The 25426-nt window shown below is 48.5% G+C and overlaps 1 protein-coding gene across 2 annotated transcripts in view; it reads left to right on the top strand.

Annotated features, from left to right (window-relative positions):
• The first annotated feature begins 1249 nt into the window (after positions 1–1249).
• LOC119972238 (adrenocorticotropic hormone receptor-like) overlaps positions 1250–25426 on the top strand; it is a 177751-nt gene continuing 153574 nt past the window's right edge. The window contains exon 1 of one of the 2 annotated variants that reach the window (XM_038808629.1): positions 1250–1357. The gene's annotated coding sequence lies outside the window, so the exon portion shown is untranslated. Of the gene's footprint in view, positions 1358–8262; positions 8407–25426 lie in introns of those variants that run through there. The other variant, XM_038808628.1, reaches the window with a different exon arrangement.

Here is a 25426-nt window from a genome sequence, read left to right on the forward strand (position 1 = left end):
ATGACGAGGTGTCATCCTTCTCTTGCAACACTGCTCCAATTCCATCCTGGCTTGCGTCAGTCAAAATCTTGGTTTCACGATCTGGGTCAAAGAACGTTAAGACGGGTGCAGTGGTGGGTCTCGCCTTTAACTTCAACCACTACTTCTAATATTCCGTCATCCACTCGAACGAGGTTGATTTCTTGAATAACTTTCTTAGAGATGTTGTATGGTTGGCCAAATTTGGGATAAATGTGTCTAAAAAATTCACCATTTCAAGGAAGAGCTGTTTTCTTGTCCTCGGTGACTTTCATTGCTTCAATGGCTTTTATCTTGTCCGTGTCCGGTTGTACACCATGTTTTGATATCTGGTCACCCAGGAACTTGAGCATGGATGTTCCAAAGCTGCATTTGGATTTGTTTAGCTTGAGGCCATGCTCGTGTATGCATCTGAATACTCTCTTCAGTCGTGGCACATGTTCCTCTGGAGTCGAAGATCAGATGATAACATCATCCATGTAGACACGAACTCCGCCTATTCCTTCCATCATCTGTTCCATGATGCAGTGGAATATTTCAGATGCCGAGATGATCCCAAATGACTCAGTCAGTCGGTTCAGTGACTTTGGAGATGATGCCTTTCTTCGGTAGACTTGCGAGTTCTGATTTTAACCATTCCCTCAGTGGAGCAGGAACTCTCCTTGGTGGGTGAACAACTGATTTCCCAACAGCACACAGCAGAATTTTATACTCATATGGAAGTGAGCCCATTCCGCTGAAGACATCTGGGATTTGGTTCAGTATTCCTTCAATGCTGATCTGAAAAGCTTGATGAAATGAGGTCATGGTGTAGACCCTTTGAATAAGGTTCAGTTGGTTGCAGGCTTGCGCACCTAACAGCAACGACTTCTCCGGTTGGACAAACTCAATAGCTTGTTGCTATGTGTTTGTTGGACACTGCTAAATGGCATGACCTTCATGACAAGCTTGCGTTGCCATTGTAGTCCTGGAGTTTGCAGGCAGCTGGAAGGATTTTGGGAGCTTTCTTATCTTCGTGAAGTCGAGCTTCGAAAGCAGGTTAGCGGAGGCACCTGTGTCCAGTTTGAATTTAATGGGGCATCTGTTTACATCCAACACTGAGTTCCATTCAGCTTCGGAATCAATGGCATGGATTGATTGCACTTGCGAAGTATTCTCTGTGGAGTTTTCAAACATTTTTATGATTCCCACTTGGAATGTTTTATCCAGGTAGTCATCATCTGGATCCGTGCGGCAAGATGGCTGCTGTCGGAAACATGGAGACGCTGCAGTCGGGAGATGGCCTGGACGCACTCACTCTCGTGGGAGGTGCTTTTGCCACTTTCAGCGATCTTGTATTGTAAGTAGCGATTTTTTGAGTGTTCATGCACCGTGCACGTTTCGATAGCGATTTCCAGAGTCATGTTTTATCATAAGTAGTTGCTCTCTGAGAGGATCAGAGTGGATTCTAAATACTATCTGGTCTCTGATCATTGAGTCATTTAGAGCACCAAAGTTGCAGGATTGAGCCAACAGTCTGCGGTTAGTGAAGAAACTGGTAAAAGATTCCTCTTTCCCTTGCTTCCTTTTGTAGAAGTTGTAGCGCTCAAATATTTCATTTATCTGGACCTCGGAGCGGCTATCAAAATTTTCAAGGATGGGTTCATATTTTGTTTTATCCTGCCCTTCTGTGTAGTTAAAAGAGTTGCAGATCTCCAGCCGTAGTCAGTAAGAGAGCTATTTTTCGAGCATCTGCGGCTTTGTTAAGTCAGATGCTTCTACATTCAGTTGAAATTTTTGTTTAAACAAGCGCCAGTTATCATCAAAATTACCGCTGGTGCTGAGGTGACGAGGAGCTTGTGGTCTGTCCGTCATGCGTGGAATCGCCAGGTTTTGCTCCGGAGGAGATGCTTCTGTGGAGTCGGCTGGCTTTGTTCTGGAAGCAATGCTTCTGTTGCCGAATGGCTATCTGGTTTTCTCTCTAAACTTACTGAATTTAACTAGGTCAATGCAGCAGTCACTCTGGTACCATATTATGTTACGTTATTTGAGCAACATAAGTCGCTGCTAACTGTAGATGATGTTGAAGAATACTCCAGTCCTCAAAGTATTTATTTAGTAATGACAAAGCTAATAAATGGATTTAACACTCTGCTGATGTAACTCGGGCAACACAGTAAACTTGACTAGCTGTACAAACTGTATCTAAACCACATGTGGTGGCGTGACTGTGATCTCTGCTACACTCGTGTTGCTCCCCCAGTCTCTGCTGGGAGTGAGGACGAGAGCTTGTGTGAGCTGTGGTTTTATAGTGGTCGTGTAATGCCCTCTAGTGGTTGTGCCACAGCTGGGTCTTCTGATTAACCCCTTAGTTACACGTCTGTCTACATATCATTACGCCCCCTTTCCCATTTTCTGCTATTCGAGCTCCACCTAAGGCTCTTTCTTCCGCCGTAGATGTTATTACCTGTCGTTCAACTTGTTTTTGTTCTTCTAGCTTTGCTGCAAATTCTACAACATTATGAGGAAATGTGAATGAACACAGTAACATATTGACATCATTGGTGCTTGTTAACACATCTCGCTGGCGGAGTCAGTAGTCAGATCAGCACCGAAGCCCCCACTTTTATAGCAATACTGCCCCATTGTCACCCAAAATTCAGTGATAATCTTTGGCCCCTGTATTTTTTTTTAAATATCCTTTTTTGTCACAAGCTGGTCTAGCGAGGGGCTGGTTTAGCACAGTGGGCTAAATATCTGGCTTTTGAAGCAGAACAAGGCCAGCAGCGCTGGTTCAATTCCCGTACCAGCCTTCCCGAACGGGCGCCGGAATGTGGCGACTAGGGGCTTTTCACAGTAACTTCATTTGAAGCCTATTTGTGACAATAAGCGATTTTCATTTCATTTCATTTCAAGTAGGCTTACATTAACACTGCAATGAAGTTATTGTGAAAAGCCGCTAGTCGCCACATCCTGGCGCCTGTTCGGGTACACTGAGGGTGAATTCAGAATGTCCAATTCACCTCACAGCACGTCTTTCGGGACTTGTGGGAGGAAACTGGAGCACCCGGAGGAAACCCACGCAGAAATGGGGAGAACGTGCAGACTCCGCACAGACAGTGACCCAAGCCAGGAATTGAACCTGAGACCCTGGCGCTGTGAAGCAACAGTGCTAACCACTGCGCTACCGTACCAGGGCCACCTGCTCTGAAGAATAGGAAATATCCTGGAATATTGTGTGGCTACACAATTCCACAGTGAAGTCAGAAACTGCTGAAAAAGCTCAGCATCTGGGTGTGGCGATTGTAGATCTGAGTAGATGCAATACAACTGAGCAAGCACTACAGGGAGCATGGGAGAGCTATAAATACACAGGGACAGGAAGTGAGGACACACTTCACAGAAGGGAGAACTGGGAGCAGGACAAGCAGGCAGCACTTGAGGTAGCTGTAAGTTAAGCTCTGAAGACAGAACAAATTCACAATAAAGCATCTTCTCCACCTTTGAGACTACGAGCTTCATTAAGACACGAGGAACAACACATGGTACCAGCAGTGGCTTCAGACACATACTACACGACAACTCAGCTGCAGACACAGAAAGACCAAAATGGCAAGAAAAACTCCTACTGGACATTCGACTTGGGAAGACCTCGCTTATTCGAGGATGTGGGTTGGACGCCCACCCCAGCTGAACATGACCGGCAATGTAAGAAATGTCTGGAAAATATTTAAACAAATGTTCGATTTTTATATCATAGCTAATGATTTAGCAGCATCCTCAGACAAAATTAAAATAGCAATGCTCATCGCAGGACATGAAGCTAGAAAAGTATATAATGGATTTAAATACTCAAAAGCTGAAGACAGCAACAACTTACAAATAATACTAAAAAAATTTGAAGAGTACTGTATGAAATTTGAACAGCGCTGTATGCTCAGAGGCCAAACTGCACAGAGACTGAGTGATGCAAAACTCAAACAATCACTAAAAGAACAGAAAGGGTTCAGTCACGAAATCGCGAGTGAAAAGTACAGATCAAAAGGAAGAATAAATTTTTCACAAAGCCAAAACGCTGAAATCCAGTCCAGATAGAAAGGAAAAGGTAACTTACAACTTTCAGAAAGAAAAAAACGCTGAAATCCGCGATAAAATGGTGTCGGAGCACATTTTGCAGTCTCTGGGAGACAAAGAACTAAAATCTGCGTCTGCGCATGCACAGGAAACAGAAGCCGCGCATGCGCAGTTACAATCACCCGTTTTGTGTTCTGGGAATGCACAAGACGCGCATGCGCAGTTTAAAAAAGTTTGTGTTGCTGATCATTATGCGCAAGCGCAAGCCACGCATGCACAGTCTCAAAACGTTTTGGTCGCGAATCGATATGCGCACGCGCAAGCCGCGCATGCGCAGTGGACACAAAACCGCACGGTAAAGGAAGATCGATTTGCGCATGCGCGATTGATTCCTACGCATGACGTCACGAACGTCATGACGTCTGAGGATCCGGACCACACCCATTTAAAAGGGAAATGCCCGAAAATTGAAAACAAGATATTTAAAGCTGTAAAACCAAATTTTCTTGCCTCAGAAGACAGAAAAACGCCTGAACTTAAACCAGCAGTTGAAAATAACTCTCACAACAGCCTGGAAAAAGCAAAGCAGTCTGCACCACCCAAAGTGAAGAGAACAAAAGAAAATCCGAAACAAAAAAAGATGATTTGTTTTTCGAACAATATTACTCAGACATGACTGAGTTATTCGGATATGAAAAAAATGATGAAGACAACGATACCAAGTCCGAAGCAAAAAAAGATGATTTGGTTTTTGAACAATACTACTCAGACATGGCTGAGTTATTCGGATATGTTGATCACAGCATCAGCGACACGGTCGCAAAGCTCAACACGAATCTACTTGTGGTACATGAATCCAACACCATGGTGCCATGGCAGATCGTCGATACATTGGATGACAGCAATACCCAAGACGAAGATGACACCACACAGAGAGCACAGAAAGACTCCACAGAGAGAGTGATGACAGGCTCCACAGTGAGAGTGATGAAAGACTCCAAAAGGGAAGCAAGCAAACACTCCCTGGTGAACACCATGCATGAACAAGACCATGAAGGTCAACCCGCCGTACCTGAGCAACCGCAAGCAGACTCTGAAAGTCTACCAAGCTCACATAATCAAGAAGAAGACAATGTACATCTACCCACTGCATGCGAAAACAGTGACAAGGTGATCACACTCGACATATAGGAGGTACAGGATCACAGCGAGACTGACAGATCTCAGCTCGTCTGTACAGAAGCACAGAGTAGGGCCACCCAAGAGTCCAGAGAGACCACGCCAATAGAAACCATGCAGATTTTGACTCCAGAAGAGGAGCACCAAGAGTCCAGTTAGACCACATTAACAGAAACCATGAGGCTTTTGACTCCAGAAGAGGAGCGCCAAGAGTCCAGAGAGACCACGTCAATTGAAATCATGAAGGTTTTGACTCCGGAAGAGGAGCACCAAGAGTCCAGAGAGACCGTGTCAAATGAAATCGTGAAGAATTTGACTCCAGAAGAGGAGCACCAAGAAAGCAAAGACGATGAATCAAATCCACCACAAATGACTGATGTCACCAGCATCAATGCAACATCAGATCATTCTCACCATTCTCGAGACGAAACGTTCAATGTAACAGATTCCACAAAGGACACTCGCACCAATAACTGTGACAATTACTCAAATTATCCACACGGGACACTCATTGAGCACAACAAGAAAAACAAAAGCCACAAGAAGCACAGCAGAAACGAGAACAACAACAGCAAGAACAAAAGCAACATGAAGCGCGATAAGAACAACAAAAATCGCAAGAAGCACTGCAGAAACAAGAACAACAGCACCAACAAAAACTACAAGCACAATGACAAAAACTACAAGAAGAACAACAAAACCAACAAGAAGCATAACAAAGATAGCGACAACAACAAAGACAGAAACGACAAAAACAGCAACAAGAACGGCAACGAAAACAACAAAGACAGGAACGACAGAAACAACAGCAATGAAACAACGACTTGTACAAAATGGTACAACTCTGCATATGAAGGACAATGCCACAGCACACTGCAAAACAATGACAAGACTACAAACATGCCATGGGATGACAACGAATCGCACAAACTCACATCTGCTCCAGAACAAGCAAGCACACCAGCTTTCAAGGCAGATGACATACTAAATCGATACCATAAGTAAAGAAAAAAGTCCATGTCAGTCAACATCAGTGGTTCGACCATGCAAACACCTCAGGATGACGTATTGGTTACTTAAAATAACAAGAACACCGACAACATTCACCACGTCAACAACGAAAAAGAAAAAACTCAATGAACAAATTCATCAAGTTTGGGCTCATAAATGTTTTTATTACGATTGGACTCATAAATATAAATTGGCTTTGCAAAATATGCAACAGCACCATCTCTTGTATAGATACACATACCGTAAGTAATCTAACTGTTTTGTACAATTTTCTTTAACGATGTACAGAAAATATGTAAAGAAAAAAGGGGGGATGTGGTGATTGTAGATCTGAGTAGATGCAATACAACTGAGCAAGCACTAGAGGGAGCACGGGAGAGCTATAAATGCACAGGGACAGGAAGTGAGGACACACTTCACAGAAGGGAGAACTGGGAGCAGGACAAGCAGGCAGCACTTGAGGTAGCCGTAAGTTAAGCTCTAAAGACAGAACAAATTCACAATAAAGCATCTTCTCCACCTTTGAGACTACGAGCTTCATTAAGACACGAGGAACAACACACTGGGGACAGAGAAATGGGTCAATGACCTTTCAACGGAACTGGAAAAAGTTAGAGATGTAATAGGTTTGGATCAAGTGAGAGGATGCCAATCTCCAGCAGTTTAGATGGCGGTAGACGTTCGGGACTCTCTCCCACATATAGCAGTTGAAGCTCTATCAGTTGTTCAATTTAAACCCAAGGTGATTAGACTTTTGTTCAGAAAAGGTATTAAGGGATATGGGCCAAAGGCAGGTATGTGGAGTTAGACCACAGAACAGCCATGATCTCATTGAATGGGGGGACAGGCTCGAGGGGCTGAATGGTATACTCCTGTTCCTGTGTTCCTAAAACCCTCATTAGGGCAAAAGAGATCCAATGACAAAGGATTTCACCCGGCAAGGCCAAAGGGAATAGATCAGTTTGGGTAGATACCAACCGGAGAAGGGATTTTTTTCTTTAATTCATTCATGGGCTGTGGGAGTCACTTCCTTCTTGAACTGCTGAAGTCCAGGTGGTGTAAGTGTACCCACAGTGCTGTTAGGGAGGGAGTTCCAGATTTTGACCCAGCGACACAGTGAAGGCGATTTATTTCCAACTCAGGGTAGTGAATGGCTGAGAGGGGAACCGCCAAGTGTTGGCGTTCCCAGGTATCTGCTGCTCTTGTCCCTTTAGATGGTAGCAGTTGAAATGAAAATGAAATGAAAATCCCTTATTGTCACGAGTAGGCTTCAAAGGAAGTTACTGTGAAAAGCCCCTAGTCACCATATTCCGGCGCCTGTTCGGGGAGGCTGGTACGGGAATTGAACCGTGCGGCTGGCCTGCCTTGGTCTACTTTAAAAGCCAGTGATTTAGCCCTGTGCTAAACCAGTCCCTGTTATCCCTGAAGGCCCTGCCTTCTCAACCTTGCCCCTCAAAGGGGAAAGCAGCCTATGGTCATCTGGGACTATGGCAACTTTACCTTTTACCAGATGGTAGCAGTAGAGTTTGGAAGGAAATAGGAAGCAATGAAGGTGAACGAGGTAAAAGAGACAAGCGATCGGACAAGAAGAGATTTTCCAAAGGAAGCTTTCCTAGAAGGGAAATGGCAGTGAATTAAGCACTAACCCAAAAGCCAAATAGTGTGAATGCCGCAATAAATTTTATTTTAGATTTCCGGCATCCGCAGGTTTTTGCTTCCACAATCCCAATGTAATTTCAGGAGAGTTCGTGATTATCGTTTGTAAGACGGAGGCTAATGAAAAGTTACGAGTATCAGTCCGTGACTTGTTTGCTTTTTGCTATGTTATTGCCTACTGATGGTTTTATGGGTTCTTGACGAAATATAGAGAAGGACATTAAATCACAAGGTCTGCCGAGCTCAGATGGAGGAAGGGTTTAAGCATCCTCCCCCTTATCATTAAAAAAAAAATCGCATCATATTACACAAAACGTCATCTGTCTCTCTTGGCTCCCGAGTGCAGGCAATGTTTCAAAGCTCAGTTCACTTCCACTTATTGGTGGAATACATTTGAAGCTTCGATATTCCCTTCAGACGAAGCTGCCCAAAGACGATCACGAATGGAAACAGCTGAAGAGCGGAACAATTTCATCCAGCCATCGTGAGGTAGCAGGTTTTATCCATTTTTGTTAAAGACATTTCTGGTTGATTAGGAGATGGAGGTGAGACAGTTGCTGCTGTAAACAAATAATTTAGGCTGTTTTATGCACATTACCAGCTTTTAGGACTGTTGTTGCCAGTCGCTGAACCTTTCTAGCAACAGCTTGTTCCGTACAAATCACTCCTAATGCACACCATGTGCCTCCTTATTCCCAGCCAGCTGTAAATTTGCATTTGTTTCATGGTGCATTCAAGCTCAAGTTGGTGAGAAAGCTTCAGAACATTTTATCAAACTTGTGTTAGAAAGCAAAAACTCCCACCTTTGCATGTTTAACTTTGAGCTGATGTGACAATGCATTTATACCGGGGGTTTTCGCCTAGGCATTCTGGATTGGATTTGTTTATTGTCACGTGTACCGAGGTACAGTGAAAAGTATTTTTCTGCAAGCAGCTCAAACAGATCATTAAGTACATGAAAAGAAAAAGTAAATACATAATAGGGCAACACGAGGTACACAATGTAAATACATAGACATCAGGTGAAGCGTACAGGGGTGTGATATTAATCAGGTCAGTCCATAAGAAGTCGTTTTGGGGACTGGTAACAGTCGGGAAGAAGCTGTTTTTGAGTCTGTTCGTGCGTGTTCTCTGACTTTTGTATCTCCTGCCCGATGGAAGAAGTTGGAAGAGTGAGTAAGCCGGTTGGGAGGGGTCTTTAATTATGCTGCCCACTTTCCCCAGGCAGTGGGAAGTGTAGATGGAGTCAATGGATGGGAGGCATGTTCGTGTGATGGACTGTGTTCACGACTCTCTGAAGTTTCTTGCGGTCTTGGGCCGAGCAGTTGCCATACCAGGCTGTGATGCAGCCAGATAGGATGCTTTCTATGGTGCATCTGTAAAAGTTGGTCAGAGTTAGTGTGGGCATGCCGAATTTCCTTAGTTTCCTGAGGAAGTATAGGCGCTGTTATGCTTTCTTGGTGGTAGCGTCGACGTGGGTGGATCAGGACAGATTGTTGGTGATGTGCATCCCTAGGAATTTGAAACTGCTAACCATCTCCCCCTCGGCCCTGTTGATGCTGACAGGGGTGCGTACAGTATTTTGCTTCCTGAAGTCAATGACCAGCTGTTTAGTTTTGCTGGCTTTGAGGGAGAGATTGTTGTCGCTGCACCACTCCACTAGGTTCTCTATCTCCCTCCTGTTAGTTTCCTGTCAATTTCGACCATACTCCTAGACTTCTGTGCTCTGACTTTGAATACATGAATAGGATGGGAATAGAGTATTTCAGACCCTGGGAGTGCAGAAGGTTTTAGTTTAGACAGGCATCATGGTGGGCGCAGGCTTTGAGGGCCGAAGGGCCGGTTCCTGTGTTACTATTCTTTATTCTTTAATGACATCAACTGTTGCAACATGCTGAGAAGTGGCAGATAACAGTGGACAAAATCAAACCGAGCTCTGCTTGTCCTCTCAGCTAAACATGAAAGGTCCAATGGCACTATTTCTCAGAATAGCAGGGAAGTTATTGGCGGTGACCTGGTTAAACATGCCTCAACCAGAACCGTTGAATCTGCTCATTAATACCTTGCTGTTTTTGGGATCTTCCAGTGTGCAAGTTTCCTGTTGTGCTTTCCTGCAGGACAATGGTGACTGCATTTCAAACGGCACTCCATTTGCAGTAAATGGGACATTCTGAGGTTGTGTAGGGCACTAAGTAAAGGCTTCCTCGACATTCAGAGAAACCCAACACCCCCTCCGAATGTTCAGCCTGTACTCTTTCAATGCTCGGACAGCAAAGTTCCATTATTTTTGGGCCGTGCATGCGGTGGAAATGCGTAACTAAGATCATTCACTGCAGAAGCATCCATCCTATAATCATACAGTGCCTTTCCTGGACACTGGGTTTGCACAGTGTTACAATCAAAACCCCTCCGTCACTCTCCTCCTCTGAGTGGTTCTTTCTCTGTGAACTCAAGTACGTGTTAGACCTTATCTTCTTCATTCTAACCTTCCTCTGACAATCTGTGGGCTTACAAACCCCAGGGTGGGTGTCAGCGACTTGCTGATTTATAACTCTTCTACCCCACCTCTTCCCCCCTGCCTTGGTGTCCCCACTATTCACCCTGATCCTTTAACCTTGGTATCTCAATAACATTCAAAAAAAGACACACTGTTGCTGCCAACTGGGGCTCTGACGCAAGGAGGGCTGCCGGCAGACTCTCCTCGGAGGTTTCTGCTTCTCTGCTGTACCATGTGTCAGTGTGTGTATCTGGCTGCTAATTGAATCTCCCCGACATTGAGCCTAATCAAACAAATCCGAACTGACGCTCTCTTTCAGCAGCTGTTTCCTCGTCCAAACTGAACAGCTGTCGCTCACTGCAGATGTAGCCACCCTGTCACCATATGGTGCATTCCCTCCACGCTGTGTCCACGCAGTGTTGCAATCATTGTGATTCACATCAAATGACACAGAGCACGGAGAGCAGAAACAGCCCATTCGGCCCAACTGCTCGAGGCGGCTGCTTATGCTCCACACAACCACATTCAAACATGAAGAGGGGCTGGTTAGGCTGGGGCTGTTGTCCATCGAGGAGAGAAAGCTGAGGAGGGATCTGGTCAAGGTGGACAAAATTGTGAGGGGCATAGATAGTATAGATAGGAAGGAACTATTCCCCGAGTAGAGGGGTCAATGACCAGGGGGGCATAGATTTAAGTTAATGAGCAGGAGATTTAGAGGGGATTTGAGGAGAAACCTTTTCACCCAGAGGGTGATGGGAATCTGGAACCCACTCCCTGAAAGGGTGTTACAGGCAGGAACCCTCACAACATTTGAGAAGCAGTTAGGTGAGCTCTTGAAAGGCTGTAGTATACAAGGCTACCGACCAAGTGCTGGAAAACGGGATTAGGATAGAATCATCATAGAATTTACAGTGCAGAAGGAGGCTATTCGGCCCATCCAGTCTGCACCAGCCCTTGGAAAGAGCACCCTACTTCAGCCCACATCTCCACCCTCTCCCTGTAACCCATTAACCCCACCTAACCTTTTTGGTCACTAAGGGCAATTTAGCATGGCCAATCTACTTAACCTGCACATCTTTGGACTGCGGGAGGAAACTGGAGCACCCGGAGGAAACCCACGCAGACAGGGGGAGAACGTGCAGACTCCGCACAGACAGCGACCCAAGCCGGGAATCGAACCTGGGACCCTGGAGCTGTGAAGCAACTGTGCTAACCACTGGCCTACCATGCTGCCCCATGATGGGCCGAAGGGCCTCACTCTCGGCGCTGCAAAACCCAATAACGTTTCTTTACTCATCTTATCTCAGCCCAGGGAGGCGATGGCATGGTGGTATTTTCACTGGACTGGTGAACGAGGGACACAGGGTAATGGACTGGGGATCCCGGTTCGAATCCTGCTATGGCAGAAAATGGAAAATGAATCCAATAATTACCTGGAATCATGACCATGAAATCATTGTCAATTGTCGTTAAAAAAAACCCCAGCTGATTCACTCAAGTCCTCTAGGGAAGGAAGGAAATCTACTATACTCTTAAATGCCCTCTGAAAGCCGAGTTGTATCAAACTGTTACAAAGTCAACTCTGGGTCACTGTCCAGGTAGAGTTTGCACATTCTCCCCGTGTTTGCGTGGGTATCGCCCCCACAACCCAAGGATGTGCAGAGTAGGTGGATTGGCCAAGTTAAATTGCCCTTAATTAGAAAAATGAATTAGGTACTCTAAATTTATATTTAAAAAAACATTCCTAGACAGATCCAGCAGAGGGGAAGGAACAGTGAGGAAGAGATGAGGAGGAGTCCTCAACATCGATTCTGGACCCTGGGGTCTTATGGTTTCAGATCAAAATGGGCAAGGAAATCTCCCACTGATTACCACGGACAGTCCACCATCAGCTGATAAATCAGTATTCCTCCATGCAAGGGCACAGAATGTACTCTGGGTGGGGGACTTCAATGTCCACCACCAATTTAGGCTTGGTAGCGCCACTACTGACCGAGCTGGCTAAACTGCTAGACTGGGTCTACGACAACTGGTAAGAGAACAACACACCAGACCTCATCCTCACCAACCTGCATTCCGCAGCTGTAGTGGAGAGTAGCTAAAGTGTGGCAGTTATTACTCCATTGAGTAGCCGGGTGGTGCGGATGTGCCACACTCCGTTTGTCTTCACGAAAATCCTGAAATCTTCACTAGTAAAAGGCGCAACGTTGTCAGTGACCAACACCTCCGGGGTATTTGTACTGAATGCGATTCCCAGTTGTTCAATCGTCGCCTATGTAATGGTGGATGACATCCTGTGGACCTCTAACCACTTTGAATGGACATCCGCAACAGCTAAAAACATGGAGCCCTGGAAAGGACCGGCAAAGTCGGCATGAAGCCGCACCCAGGGCCCACCCGGTCATTCCCATGGGTGAAGAGGGGTGGAGGGCGGGAGCTTCTGCTGCTCCTGGCAAACGCCTCACTGCTGTGCCACTCGCTCCAGCTCCACACCCAGGCCCGGCCACCAGACGTAACTGCGGACTGGCATTTTCACTTTGGTGATACACCTGGGTGCCCGTTATGTAGATCTCGCAGCGTAAAGTCCTGACCCTTGAGTGGAACCTCAATGTGAGTGCCCCATGACAGGATGCCATCTGCAACAATGAATTCTGATATCTTAGTCGAAAAAGCCTTTAACTCGTTGGACAGTTTTCGGTGTTGACTACCATATAGACCAATATGCCGGAACTTGGACAATAAGGAATCTATTTGTATCCACTCACGTTTTTGGCCCACTGTGACTGGCTACGTATCCATGAAGTTCAACATGGCTCCCACTTTATTGGCTCTGCGGGGAGTCGGAGGTCATGTCGGCAGAGGAAGTCTACTCAGGGCATCTGCGTTCGAAATCTGTATGCCCGGTCGTGCTCGTGATACGCTATCAATTGCACATAAAGACTCGAATCGGTACAAGAGAGGCTTTATTACCGTGAGATGTTTATCCTTCGACTGCAGCTGGTAGAATGGTAGCTCAGGAGAACTGATGAATATTTATACTGCTCCCTGTGGGCGGAGCTAGCCGGCAGGGGCTACCAAGAGACCTGTAATACAGGTACTGTTGTACATCCCCTAATACAGGCACACATATATTTACACAGTGGTGGATTACCACAGATCGAACGCATATTCATAAGTCGCCAACAAGAGGGCCCATCTCTGGATACGGACTGATGCGATGGGTGGGATGGCCTTGCCTTCCTTGAAGAGTCCCAACAATGGTTTGTGGTCCATCACTATTGTAAAACGGCGCCCATACACGCATTGATGGAACTTTTTGACTGTGAAAACCGCAGCCATTTCTCCTTTCTCAGTTTCTCTCTGCCACGCCCAGTGTTCTGGAGGGAAATGTGATCGCCCGCTCTCTACCATGCAGTGTGACAATACGCAATACGGTGAGGTATCGCACCTGATGACCTGTGGTTTGGCCGATTGTAGTCTGTCGGCAGGCCAGATTAAGTTAGTTGCGGGGAAGGTTGTATTCAAGAGGCCCACGAGGAGGCTAATTGGTCCGTCCCCGTAGTTCTCATGTGGGTTATAACAGTAACAGTAAGAATAATCTTTATTAGTGTCACAGGTAGGCGTACATTAACACTGCAGGAGGTTACTGTGAAAATCCCCTAATCGCCACACTCTGGCGCCTGTTCGGGTACACAGAAGGAGAACTCAGAATGTCCAATTCACCTAACAAGCACGTCTTTCGGGACTTGTGGGAGGAAATGGGAGCACCCGGAGGAAACCCAGGCAGACACGGGGAGAACGTGCAGACTCCGCACAGACAGTGACCCAAGCCGGGAATCGAACCTGGGACTCTGGTGCTGTGAGGCAACAGTGCAAACCACTGTGCTACCATGCCACCCCTCATGCAATGGGTTGATTCTCTCTTACTCGAGATGGTCATTGCCTGGCACATAGCTGGCATAAATGTTACTTGTCACTTGTCAGCTGCTGCTGATGGCCCACAGCGCCTCATGAGGCCCAGTCTTGAGTTGCGAGATATGTTCTGAATCTATTCTGCATGGTGGTAGTGCCACACAACACGATAGAAGGTATCCTCAATGTGAAGCTGAGACTTTGACTTCATCTGTGGGGTGGTCATTCCTTCCAATAGAAGCTTCTGCTGATTTCCTTGTCAGTTTTACGCATGACTAACTGAATTTAATTTTTTGGCCAGTGCTTGAACATTTCTCACAATGAGAGTGAGATTGTCGACAGTTTGGGCTGCGGACTGGAAATTGCTGCAAGGTAGATTTTCTTACTTCGAGTCCTCTTCTAACCCCAGCGGAGATCACGGGATAGGAACCATCAGGTTCCGCGTACCCTCTGGGGAATATTACCTTCCCCAGTGAGGGGCGGGGCTTTCCCCCAGCAGGTGGAGCCCCTCGAGTATTAAAAATCCCCGACCAGGGTGCAGGTTGGGGGGGGAGGCCCTCCGGGAGTGGTGGTGATTTGACTGTAAGTAATAATAAACCTCTTTGTGCTCCAACCTACGGTTTATGCCTGGCTGATTGCCTCGGACCCTACACGTCCTTAAAATGACAAAGAAAAGATATTATCATCCCATCAGCGGTCTGACAATCAAACATAAATCTCAAATCTTTTCACCTAATACTACACGGAGGAATAATAAGCCAAGTTATCAAAATTAACATTTAGGAAGGGCAGCGATACCACAGTTGTACCAAAATCATCCAGAATCAGAAAGATTTCCATTTATATGACACCTCTTATGACGTCCAAAGCCTTTTGCCATACTCTTTGAAGTGCAGTCACTGCAGGAATATAATAAACGTGATCGGACAATTGACGCATAGCAAGTTCCCAAAACTGCAATGCAATCATGACCAGAGGAGAACTCCTCTGTTCTTCAAATAAAGGCGTGCAGTCCGATATGTGACGACGGCAGACAAGGGGCGGGATTCTCCGACCCCACCCCCCGCCGATTCTCCGGGCCCCGTGTGGGTTACACATGGTCCCACATGGCAGGACGTGGCAGGTAAGTCGGGAATCCAACCCCGGGTGGGGGGCCCATGGTGGCCTGGCCCACGATCGGGGTCCACCAATCTGCCTGTTCCGTGGGGGTACTTTTTCATTCCGCGCCGGCCCCTGTAGGGTTCCACCATGGCCGACGCAGAGAAGAGAACTCCCTGCACATGCACCAAAATACGACCGCCGGTCTGCGCATGCATGGAATCACGCTTGCGGTTCTGCGCATGCGCGAGATCACGACGGCCGTTCCGCGCATGCGCAAACTTGCGCAGCCCCTTCGACGCCGGCTGGAGCGGCGCCAATCCCACCGCCGTCCACCTAGCCCCCGAGACAGGTGCGAATTCCTCACCTTGGGGGGCCGTTGACGTCAGAGTCCTTGGTGCCGGTTTTCCCGCCGGAATGGGGACTTAGTCCCCGGAAGAGAAAATCCCGGCCAAGGTCTCTGTTTAAATTCACATCTAGAAGATGGCACTTCTGACAGTGCAACACTTCCTTAGTGTCACCCTATACTTTATGTTCAGGTTGCTGGGGTGTGACCTGGCCTCCTTTGTCTGGTCTGGCCTCCATGTGACTCCAGACCCACAGCAATCTGGTTGCCTCTTAACTGCCCTCTGAAATGGCCTAACAAGCTGGATCCTATGAAATGAATCAGAGGAAATGTGGGTGGTCTGATTAGTAAATTTACGGATGACACAAAGATTGGCTGAATTGCTGATAGTGCCGAGGATTGTCAGAGGATACAGCAGGATATCAATAGATTGTAGACCTGGGCACAGAAATAGCTGATGGAGTTTAATCTGGACAAATGCGAGGTGACGCATTTTGGAGGATAAAATCGAGGTATGAATTATACTGTAAATGGCAGAACCCTCAGGAACATTAATGTACAGAGGGATCTGGGCGTGCAGGTCCACAGTTCCCTAAAAGTGGCAACGCAGGTGGCCAAGGTGATTAAGAAGGCAGATGGCATGCTTGCCTTCATCAGCCAGGGCATTGAGTAACAAGAGTTGGGAAATCATGTTGCAGCTACATAAAACCTTGGTTAGGCCGCATTTGGAGATTTGTGTGCAGTTTTGGTCACCACATCATCAGAAGGACGTGGAAGCTTTGGAGAGAGTGCAAAGAAAGTTCACCAAGATGTTGTCTGGTCTCGAGGGTATTGGCTATGAGGAGAGGTTGAATAAACTAAGATTGTTAAGGCAGAGGGGAGACCTGATAGAGGTCTACAAAATTCTGAGAGACAGACAGGGTGGATAGTCAGAGGCGTTTTCCAAGGGTGGAAGTGCCAATTACAAGGAGGCACAGGTTCAAGGTGAGAGGGGGAAAGTTTAAGGGAAATACGCGGGTTAAGTTTTTCACACAGAGAGCGATGGGTGCCTGGAAGGTGCTGCCCGAGGATGTGGTGAAAGCACATTAGCAACATTTAAAAGGCATCTGGATGGGTACATGAATAGTGAGGAAATAGAGGGATACGGACCATCACGATCGGGCATCACGGTTGGCACAGGCTTGGTGGGCCGGAGGGCCTGTTCCTCTGCAGTACTTTTCTTTGTTCTTTGTTCTCTGTTCTGTGACTGAAAGGGCAGACCTACAACTTTAAAGAACTTGCAATCTCTGGATGGTCATACCCCGGATTGGTACCCCCTCAAGTTGCGCTGGAGGACTCCCTCGAACGCCCCCAGCACTGCCTACACAGGAATTGCCCAGGAAGTGTGGACCAATGGTCCATTATCCTGTGACTGGAACCCTCTGAAACTCCAGGTTAAAGTCAGAGGCTTCAGGTGGATCTGACTCACCAGAATAGTTACCCAGGAAGGGTTAGAATGGTTAAAAGCAGTTCTAACTCCTAGCTAACTATACTACTGACACTCCCGACTCTTCACTGGACTCCCTGACTATTCCCTCCTCGCCACCCTACTCCCCCACCAACCACCTCGACTACCCCACCAACCCAACTCTTCCCCTACCGCCTGACTACTCCCTGACCCCCCTGACTACCTCCACAATGTAACAACCCACCCGGCCACCCAGACTACCCCCCTGAACTTCTGACTATCCCTCGATTCCCTATACCCTCACCCTTTCACCTGCCCTTCTATCCCCTCACCCACCCAACACCCACCCCACCTCTCACCCACTCACCTGGCATCATTCACCCTCACCCACTCACCTTGTACACTGATGTAAAAATTAAATATGCTGAATAGACTCAGCAGTTCTGGCAGAATTTGTAGGAGAGAAACGGTGTTAGCGTTTCAAGTCTGCATGATTCTTCTTCAGAGGTGGCGAGGCAGAAATGTGATTTATCATAGAGTGGAAAACAAGTTGGAGAATATGAACTAGAATAGGTCAGGGATAGGTTAGATCTCAGCAAATAGTGACAGAAATGTCATGGATACAGAAAATGAGAATGATTTGGCTCCGCCTGATTATCCTTCACTGCGAAGAAGGACTCCAAGGACATGTACGCTCCATATAGATTATCATAGAATTTACAGTGCAGAAGGAGGCCAATCGGCCCATCGAGTCTGCACCGGCTCTTGGAAAGAGCACCCTACCCAAGGTCCACACCTCCACCCTATCCCCATAACCCAGTAACCCCACCCAACACTAAGGGCAATTTTGGATACTAAGGGCAATTTAGCATGGCCAATCCACCTAACCTGCACATCTTTGGACTGTGGGAGGAAACCGGAGCACCCGGAGGAAACCCACGCCCACACGGGGAGAATGTGCAGACTCCGCACAGACAGTGACCCAAGCCAGGAATCGAACCTGGGACCCTAGAGCTGTTAAACAATTGTGCGGACCACTATGCTACCGTGCTGCCATGTATGAGGAGGTCGGCTTCATACATCTGGGCGAGAACTGTGGAGCTCCATTGCAAGTTAAATAAAAAGGAGCAGAGGAGGAATGCGATGGGGATTGTTACTCCAAGAAAGTTTTGCCCCAATGTAAAGGTGTCCTGGGTAATTCGGATGAGATTCAAACTGATTTTTATTTAATGGGATTCCATACAGGAGGGAGAGAAAGCAACCCTGTTACACCTTACATAAAGGAGGGAGAGAAAGCAACCCTGTTACACCTTACATAAAGGAGGGAGAGAAAGCAACCCTGTTACACCTTACATAAAGGAGGGAGAGAAAGCAACCCTGTTACACCTTACATAAAGGAGGGAGAGAAAGCAACCCTGTTACACCTTACATAAAGGAGGGAGAGAAAGCAACCCTGTTACACCTTACATAAAGAGTATGTGTTGTCATATAGGGAACATCTTCAGAAAGAGATTAACAGGACAATTCAATACAATTCTCTAACAGCAAGTAAAAATATAACTATCACCTTTCACAATCTAAGGGCATTTCAAAGCCCTTTACCACCAACAATAAGTGTGAGGAGCTTGTGGGCCTCTTTGTCTCTTGGATGATCGTGACCATCTGATCAGATACCTCTGCCACTTCCCTCCCTTCCACTTGTGGTGATATGCATCACTGTAAATACACAAGGGGTTAATGTAGATACACTAGGACTAAGTAAACACGAGAGGGAGCACCAGAGATATCATGACGCACAGACATTCAACCAATAGGTCAGTAAGATAGGACACGACCAATGGGCAGTCAAGACACACCCAGAGGTGACACTACCACAAGGGGGCTACCCATATTACCATGTTGTGTTCTGCTTTTTCATGTAGCATAAGCTGCTTCCTTGATGTATACTCTGACAAAGGAAGGTTCAGACTTGGAGATAGGTTTAACACATTTGTTGAACAGTTAACAATTCTCCTACTTGAGTTGACTCTCCTGCTCATCTTACTATAGTAACTCAATCTAACTAACCAGTCTGCTCTAAGCCATGTGGTAGGTGTGATGCTCTGATCTGCCCCTGTCTCTCACTAAGTGTCACCTATGGAAAGAGAAAGAGCATGTGTGCCCTGTCCTTTTATATGGATAGCCCCCTTGTGGTAGTGTCACCTCTGGGCGGTCTCGACTGCCCATTGGTCGTGTCCTATCTTACAGACCTATTGGTTGAATGTCTGTGCCTAGATAAAGTGGATGGGATGCCCTATCCCTTTTGGTTGAGGTGTCCATAACCTAAAGCACAGTTGTTATTGTAAAGGTTTGTTCACAAGAGTTCACTAAGCTGAGGGTCACGAGAGGAACTGAATGAATGTAAACAGCAGATGATGAAATGAACATATCCCTCGTTCTTCCTGCCTCCCTGACGAGTGTCATAAAGGACAAATTGAATCAATGTGCAAATGTCTCTCAAGTAACCACAAAAAATAATGTGCATTTCGAAATCAGATTCACATGTTTGAGTTCAGAAATGGATCCGGTTATCATTTTGGTCTTTACTCAACCCCACAGAATGTGCTGGAAACTTTTTAATTGAGATGCACACACCTTTATAGCAGTCCACGTTGTTAAAAACAAAACTACAAGAAACCAAGTCGAACCATATTTGAGTTTCTTCTCGCAAACCAGACTTAAAGATGTTGCATAAGATAAAAGCAAATTGCTGCGGGTGCTGGAATCTGAAACAAAAACAGAAAATGTTGGACAATCTCAGTGGGTCTGACAGCCCCTAGAACATAGAACATAGAACAGTACAGCACAGAACAGGCCCTTCGGCCCTCAATGTTGTGCCGGGCCATGATCACCCTACTCAAACCCACGTATCCACCCTATACCTGTAACCCAACAACCCCCCCCCCCCAACCTTACTTTTATTAGGACACTACGGGCAATTTAGCATGGCCAATCCACCTAACCTGCACATCTTTGGACTGTGGGAGGAAACCGGAGCACCCGGAGGAAACCCACGCACACAGGGGGAGGACGTGCAGACTCCACACAGACAGTGACCCAGCCGAGAATCGAACCTGGGACCCTGGAGCTGTGAAGCATTTATGCTAACCACCATGCTACCCTGCTGCCCCTGTGGTGAGAGAACGGAGCTGACGGGCGCTGTTTAATGGAAAGGTTTCTAAGTGTGGTAGCGAGCGGGAACTGCCGCGAGCTTCCCGGCTCTCGACCCGGCGAGGTCAAACGTTAATTGGTCTACTTAACGAGGCCCCAGGGTTTTGCACCGCAAATGATGGTCTCATCAGCTATTTGACTGGGACCGCACCCCTGGCACCGGACCTGCCAGCCTTCTTCCCCCGACCACCATGTGCTTGGCACCAGCCCCGCCCAGCACCATCCCGTGCCCTGCCCACCCATGTCCGGCAGTGCTACCCATGCTTGCCTCCTCATCCTCCCCTTCCCTCCCCTCTGACCGCGATGAATAAAGCATGCGGCTCACGATAGCCCCTCTGGGTCCCTGCAGGAGAATTGACCCACAACAGACAGGAGAGGGCCCAGATGGGCGGCAGAGTCCTCACCCCCTTCCGAGGAACAGGCCCTGGAGGTTGCTGGGTTGGCCAAGTACAGATCGGTCACTGACGTCGAGCTTGGCGTCTGTGTAGATCCGAGGATCCACTGGCCGTCACCCAGATGACCTGTCACACGTGAGTTGTTATTGCCATACAGAATGATCCATCACTCCCAGTGACCACATGTCCATTATCCCGCAGAATCTCCATCCGACAGTGCCGGCCCATCGAGGTGGGTCCCCCCACCCTCACCTCCAATGAGAACACGTCAGAGAGGAACTCTGAGGAGACCATCATATTCACAGAACATCCCCACCCTCCACCAGCACAGGAGCACACAGCTCGGTGGGCGGCAGCAGTGATCAGGTTTCTGGTATATATTCTGGTGAGCATCTCATGGTTGCTGATGCACATCAGGTGGAGGCAGGAACCCCCCCCCCTGGGTGAGACAGCAGTCGGAGGTCTGCTGGATCCTAGGACCCAGCTAAGTCTCAGCCTGATGCTGAGCCTCTGGACCAGGTTTACCCGGAGCTGATGCAGATGATTGGGTGAAGCTTGGAGATTCAGGGGGGGATGTCAGCAACACGCCAGCAAATCTATAGCTGATTGGAGGAGTCCCTGAGGCTAAAGGTGCAGGATATTGTGGCAGCAATGCGTGGCACCTAGGGCCAACACGGCTGGGGTGGTGACTGCCATGGAGGGTCTGGTGCATGATTGCATCAACATGAGTGGAGGAGTCCTTGGCATGGCTCAGTCAGTGACAGCCATGGCTGAGCTCCTCGCAGCATGTCCACCTCACTGGGAGATGTGTCCCAGTCCCAGGTCCTCATCCCTTTCTGAGGTCCTCCAGAGCATGTCCCAGTCACTGAGGAGCATTGCCAAGGCCGTCAACACCATGTGGCAGACATTGGGGAGCAGCCAGGGCTGGCACACCCAGATGATGCAGGGCAGCCTGGACCCGATCCAGGTACTCTCTGTCCTGAGGTGTCCCCCCCCCCCCCCCCCCCCCCCCCCCCCCAAGAGCCCTATGGGCACCAAAGAAGGAGGTGGCATGGGTGTCAAATGGAGCCAACTTACAGAGCGGCAACAGCGGCCACAAGCTCCCCCGGGATCATCTCCCCCCCCCCCCCCCCCCACCCAGCCCCCAGAGGACACCCGCCAGGGGTGTTGAAGGCCACCGGGCGCGGTAAGCAACAGGCTGCCTCCACCTCTGATATGCATCCTGGGGACACAGCGGTACAGCATGGAAGGCAAAGCAGGTTGAGGATCAATGAGAGAGCGCTGGGGGGGGTGGGGGGGGGGGGGGGGGTAGGGGTGGGGGGAAAGGGGATGGAAGGAAGTGTGGGGAATGGTTTGGAGGGGTGGGGAGAGGGCGCGCCACCCTAGGGCGCTAGGGGCACTCGGGGACACATATGTACAGCATTAAAAATACATTGTGTCATGATATGCCAACATGCAACCAATGAACACTCAGAATAGGACACAACCAATGGGCAGTCAGGACACTCAGAGGTGGCATCACCAGAAGGGGGCATGACATAAACACTACAAAAGGGATGAGGCACTCACACCCTGCCTCTTTCCACAGACAGATATCTAGAGAGTTAGACAGGGTTGATCAGCAGCATCACAATCCAGCACGTGGCTTAGAGCAAGCTGGTACCGTTAGACTGAGTTACTACAGTTAGATTAGCAGAGAGTCGAACTCATTTGAGAACTGTGTTAATAGTTCAATAAATACGTTGAACTCATTTCAGAGTCTGGAGCACCCTTTAGTTAAGACTGCATCAAGTAGCAGCCTGTGTTATCCGAAGCAGCATAACACAACATGATACCAGGAGTGACTGTTCAATCTAGTTCAATTCAGCAAGATCCGTGATAGCCAGCTACTGAATACAGGCACAATGGGCAAGATTCAGGCTCCTCATCAGTTCAGGACCACTGGCAATCTTAGTGCCAACTGGCGATCATTGAAGCAGAAATTTCAAATATACGTGGAAGCATCCGACTCACGGGTCTACAACAAAAAGGCATCATCTCCAAGGTCACCGAACCAACCGACTGGGTCAGCTCGATGGTGTGCGTAAAGAAGCCTTCGGGGGACCTACGCATCTGCATTGACCCCAAGGGATCTAAATAAAAACATTATGCGGGAACATTACCCCATCCCGAAGAGGGAAGAAATCCCGAGTGAGATGGCACACGCGCGCTTCTTCACAAAATTGGACACATCCCAAGGATTTTGACAAATCCAACTTGAAGAATATAGCAGAAGGCTCTGCACCTTCAACACGCCTTTTGGTAGATTCTGCTACAACCGAATGCCATTTGGCATCATCTCGGCATCAGAGATTTTCCATCGCATCATAGAACAGATGATGGAGGGAATAGAAGGGGTTCGTGTCTACGTTGATGATATCATAATCTGGTCCACAACCCCAGAGGAACATGTGTCGCGACTCAAGAAAGAATTCCAACCGACTTCCGGTGGCTGTGATGGATCAGTAAGCCACACATTTGGGAGCTCCCGTTTTAAAGAGATTTTTCGGCTCTTTTGAGAGCCCAAAACGGAAATTTTTCGACATCTCCCGGTGGGGGAAGGTGTGCTGAACGACTTTCCCTGCAGTCCATGACTCGAACTCGGAGTGGAAAGGGGGAAAAAACAGCAGCAGCTCCTCAGAAAAAACGGGGGAAGGGATCCAAGATGGCCACCGACAGAGCTCCAGAGGAATGGAGACTCTGGGCCCAGGAACAACAAACTGATCTCCTGCGCTGCTTTAAAGAATTCAAGGATGAAGTACTGAGCTCTCTGCAGGAAACGAACAGAAGGCTGTCAGAGATTCAGTCCACCCAGGGTGCTGCCATCAAGAAGTTGCAGACGCAGGCCATTGAACGAGAGGAGGAGGCCGTGGTCCTCGTGAGTAAGGTGGAGGGGCACGAAGCACTCCACAAGAAGTGGCAGGAACGCTTTGAGGAGCTGGATCACCGCATGAGGTGGAAAAACCTGCGGATCTTGGGCCTTGCAGAGGGGCTGGAGGGATCGGACCTGACAGCCTATGTGGCTGTAATGCTGAATTCGCTAGTGGGGGCCGGATCTCTCCATCTGCCCTTGGAGCTGGAGGGAGCGCACAGGGTGCTGGCCAGGAGGCCCAAGGAAGATGAACCCCCGCGTGCGGTGCTGGTGAGGTTCCACCGGTTCAGTGATCGGGAGTGCGTGCTGCGCTGGGCCAAGAAGGTGAAGAGCAGCAATTGGGAGAATGGGGTAGTGCGGATCTACCAGGACTGGAGTGCGGAGGTGGCTAAGCGGCGGTCCGGATTTAATCGGACGAAAGAGGTGCTTTATAGAAAAAAGATAAAGTTCGGAATGTTGCCGCCCGCGCGCCTGTGGGTAACTTATTTGGACCGGCACTATTATTTCGATTCCCCGGAGGAGGCGTGGGCCTTCGTGCGGACGGAGAAACTGGACTTGAACTAGGGGTTGGGGGTTGCGAGGTCGGCTGTAAGATATTAGTGCTGGATTCTGCTGTTGCTGTGTTCTCTTTTTCTTCTGTTGTTTTCTTCTTGTTTTAGTACTTTTGCAATTTTGATATGGTTATTTACGGAGGGGTTGTTCTGCTATGTTTTTGTTTTTGTGCTGTGGGACATTGTCTGGGCTGTGTATCTTGAGGGGAGGGTCGGGGGGGTATGTTGTATTCTATGCCGGAGTGGGGGTATGGAGTGGGGCTGATATTTGGGAGCTGCGTCAGAAGGGTGTGGTGGGGCAGTGCAAAAGCGCGGGCTTTCCTCTGGTTTCCCGTGCTGCGGGGCTGGGGGGTGGAGATGGTGACGGGGGAGACGGGGCCTTAACTGGTTCTTCCCCGCGCTGGAGCGGTGCCAGGAGGAGGGATAGATTGGGGGATGATCCCACTTCGGGAGGGGTCGGGCTATTGGCGGGAGTTTCCGGGGTCAGCAGAAGTTAGCTGACCCACGGAAGTACAATGGAGGACGGTTCGCGGCTGGGAGGGTTCCTAGCCTGGGGGGGAAGGGAGGGGGGGAAAGGGGAATACCGGGTTGCTGCTGGTAGGGTCAAGAAGGAGCTGGTGGGGGCTGGGGGGACAGAGGTGAGAGGTTGTCGCTATGGGGACGGGGTCGAGCAGGGGGTGCTGGCCTGGGGCGGGCAGTCAACGGGCTATGGCTAGCCGACGGGGGAGGGGGGGCGGGACGCCCTCTGATCCGGTTGGTCACCTGGAATGTGAGAGGGTTGAATGGGCCGGTGAAGCGGTCGAGGGTACTGGCTCACCTGAAGGGGCTAAAGGCGGATGTGGCAATGCTTCAGGAGACCCACCTGAGGGTGGCGGACCAGGTCCGCCTGAGGAAGGGATGGGTGCGGCAGGTTTTCCACTCTGGGTTGGATGTGAAGAACCGGGGAGTGGCGATTCTGGTGGGGAAAAATGTGTTGTTTGAGGCATCGGAGGTGGTGGCGGATAAGGGGGGTAGGTATGTGATGGTTAGGGGCAGGCTACAAGGAGAGAAGGTGGTACTGGCTAGTGTGTATGCCCCAAATTGGGACGATGCGGGCTTTATGAGGCGTATGTTGGGACGGATCCCGGATCTGGAGGCGGGAG

The sequence above is a fragment of the Scyliorhinus canicula genome, chromosome 10 (assembly GCF_902713615.1).
Source record: "Scyliorhinus canicula chromosome 10, sScyCan1.1, whole genome shotgun sequence".
NCBI classification, from domain to species: Eukaryota; Metazoa; Chordata; class Chondrichthyes; order Carcharhiniformes; family Scyliorhinidae; genus Scyliorhinus; species Scyliorhinus canicula.